This window comes from Atta cephalotes, assembly GCF_000143395.1.
Source record: "Atta cephalotes unplaced genomic scaffold scaffold00001, whole genome shotgun sequence".
In the NCBI taxonomy this organism is placed as follows: domain Eukaryota; kingdom Metazoa; phylum Arthropoda; class Insecta; order Hymenoptera; family Formicidae; genus Atta; species Atta cephalotes.
The window spans coordinates 6,020,586-6,024,226 of record NW_012130065.1 but is presented as its reverse complement, the minus strand read 5'-3'; positions in this window follow the sequence as shown (position 1 = coordinate 6,024,226).

Here is a 3,641-nt window from a genome sequence, read left to right as displayed (position 1 = left end):
CAAAATAACGAAAATGAAAATTATTGATCCAATCAAAATAATTTTTTTAATTTTGACTGAAACCGAAAACGAATACTCGATTATCAATTTCTACCAAAACCGAAATTGAAAGTTCCATGGAGATTTCAGAAAGATCAAATGTATACTTAGGCGCGCGCATACATATATCATATAACTTCTTCATCAAATATCATAATTTAATTATTGAAACAGTATTTATATATCGTTATTCTAATATTACAATTCTTTTATCACAATCTTAGTATGTTATATATCCACAGACATATTTTAAGAATTACAAAATTTCAAAACATAAAATAATATTTTTTAAACAAATCTTTAGAAAATTAATGGAAAATGAATATTTCAAATATAAAATAAATTTTAAGTAATAAATACTTATTTCAATTTGATTAGTTTTGACTATCGAAATCACACTTTTTTTCAATTTTGGTTGAAATCGAAGATAACTTAATCGAAATTTTTATTTTTAGTCGTAAGCGAAACCGAATTTTTGGTTGAATTCTGATGAAAATTACATATATTTGCAAAGCGAAAATCAACTTTATTTATATTGTATTTCTTTTATTATAACAGATTTGTCATAAAACATTTAGGGAACTTTACATTCTGATAGATGTAACGTGTGATAGGAATCAATACGTATAGGATAATTCCTGTGTATGTAGAACATCTGGTAGGATCATCCCATGTAAGAGATGTAACTTTAACGTATCAATCACGCTACCGGTCTGGCCACGTTCCTGTACACGCAACGTATTCACGTCGACAGGCGTGATTTGTCCCAGGATACCGACTCGGCCCAGGAGAAGCGACTCGGTTCGATAGCAGAGAGCACAATGCACATGTACTCAAGGCGGCCGCGCGTATGCACACAATGCATGCAGGTGCCGCACGCCTTAACGACGACTTAGAGCCGTGCTAAATGGTACCCGAACCTTGATACAGCTCAAAGACTATGTATCCGATATCCCTGCCCCATCAGTCTCAGTACACAACAACGTGCTCACCGCCGTGATCTAGATGAGGCTCTGTCTCAGAATGCAATAGGGATGATGTGAACACGAGTGATGGTAGTATGCGTTGTATACATATATACACAATTGCGTACACGAAGAACGGTCGGCAGCACGTAACTGGTGCGAATTCGAAATCCTGAATTCGAATCGACTGGTTGGTTCCCTTGGTTGGCCACTCGCTCGTCTAATCAGATCGGGTTTGTAGGCGGGGCACGATCCGAGACCTCTACAGGCTGGAAAATCGAGGGTGCACAGCGTGTATATATATGTGTATATGTATATATACATATACATATATTTCACTGGCGATCCAGGCTATACACCATCGGAACAAAAGCTTGCTTGTAGCTACCATCGATGTGAATTGACTTGAAGTTGCTCTTTTTCTGTGAGTGCACAGCGTTTTCGCGAATGGGATACATCGAAATAGGCTTCGATCGATTTCGTAGCATAGTCGAGTATTGCCATATAATATTGATCGATTCTGTCGCGAGAACTCGTAAGTTGCATTAGTAAATATTTGTAGGTTTTGCGTTTATTGGGAATAAGCATTTGAATAAAGAACATTCTGTCATTTGGGCGTAATATGGTATACGTTTGTATTACATTATTTTGATGAACGATTTTATAATACTGAATAGAGGAGACTTTAAATAGAGAGAGAAATACATTGCAAACATATACGCGTTATGATATTTGAGTTTTATTATGACAGCTATTATGTATTATATAAGACTGTTAATTTTATGATTATTTTCTATTAAGAACTGTTATTTCTCTCTCTAGAGCAGAATTAAGCTCGCGTAAATTTTGCTTCGATGAAATATTACCTTTAAATAAGGTAATCTATATGGCATACTCACTGTTTGTAGGTAATTACACGGTAAATTCAGCAGATAGCACTAATAATTATGCAGACCGTCTGATTCATTTGTTGTTCTGTTTGTTTATTTTGTTATTGTCAGTAAAACAAAATGCAGAACATCGAGGTCATGATGTAGTGTTTCATAGGTAAATAATTTTCTATAGCTACAGAAATAACGAAGAAACGCTTATTAATTTCTGTAATTTATATTATTCTGGCTTTGTATTTATACTTTACAATTTTATTTAATTGTATTTAATTTATATTTTCGTTACGTTTTTAACTAAAGAATAACTTTTTATAAAAAGGAACCAATATTGCCAACTTGATTCAATTTTTTGCAACGATTTTTGCTACTTTTTGTCATTTTAAACCATGAATTCTAATTGTATACCTGCTAAATATTGTGGAGATAAATTAATAAGTAGATAAGTCGATTGTTTAGAAAAATAATTCTTTGTTTATTTTTACATATCAATAATATATCAATATATTAAGAAATTTTTCTCTAACATTTTTTTACTCTTTTTGTAAAAAGAGAAAAACATCTACTTATATATATGTACCAAATATGTGATCTAAATGCTACTTTGTTTTTAATTTTTACTGTATTTATGTAAATATTTAAAAATATTTCAAATGTTCTTATATTTTTAAATATTTTTTTATTATTCAGAAATGTTTTCTCTTTTGAATTTAATTGATCATTAATTTTTAATTTTGGATTCAGCAAAAAAATCGCAAAGCTTAGATAGATCATACAGGATCCGCTTACTTATTATATTACGAAATGTGTGATCACACACAAAATCGTAACAGTTCTTTGTGAAAGCGTCGTTGGTTTTGAAACGACGCTTTCATTGCGCGCCTGACCGCGCATATTTTTATGTACATCGAAAACGATGTGTAATTTGTTGTTAATAATTTAGACGATGATACCGCAAGAATTGTTGACTGGTGAAAGCGAATATTTTTTAACATTACAGGATGATTGATTTGTATACAAGGCGAAATCAGATATATATACAGATACGAGCGATTGTGAATTGCAACGCGCATTAATTTTTTTTTAATACGAGTTGATGACTCTATGCACTTTGTAAAAAAAAATTATTATCAAACGATCTGTACAACAAACGTATTTCTTTTCAGTCATATGTAAACGTGTCTACAGTTCTGAAAATATTTTTTTTCCACTATAATATTATTTCTGTGTCACGATGAGATCGTATTTATGCAGTTACATTTTATTTTTATATCTGATTTATTCATGTAGAAACACCGATGTGAATCCAGCGTAATAATAACCGTCATCACGATTGCGAATCGATCTTTGGTGCCGTATATTAGGCCGCCGTTTAAGTATTCCTAAGCGGGAAGGCTACGAACTCGTTCGTGCCGAGAATTTCGAACCGGATGCTATCAGGCCATTTTGATGCCAGCATTGCATACCGATAGTCTGACAACCCAGTGGCTTACATATGGCGCGAGAAGGCATGCTCGTAGGCATTTCGCGAATTACGACCACTCAGTTGCGGTTGCGATGGGAATTTTATTTCGCGCGCCGAAATTCGGCTCAAATCCGAAGCCGTGCCTGCTTTCCAAGAGCTTGGCTTCGTTCCGGTGTAATCGGAGCATTCGCTACATTATTGGGCGACGTAAGACGATTTTCGCTATCGACTGATTTTATTGCTTCGGAAGATTGGGCGTAAGCGAACGAACACCCTTCGTAGTGT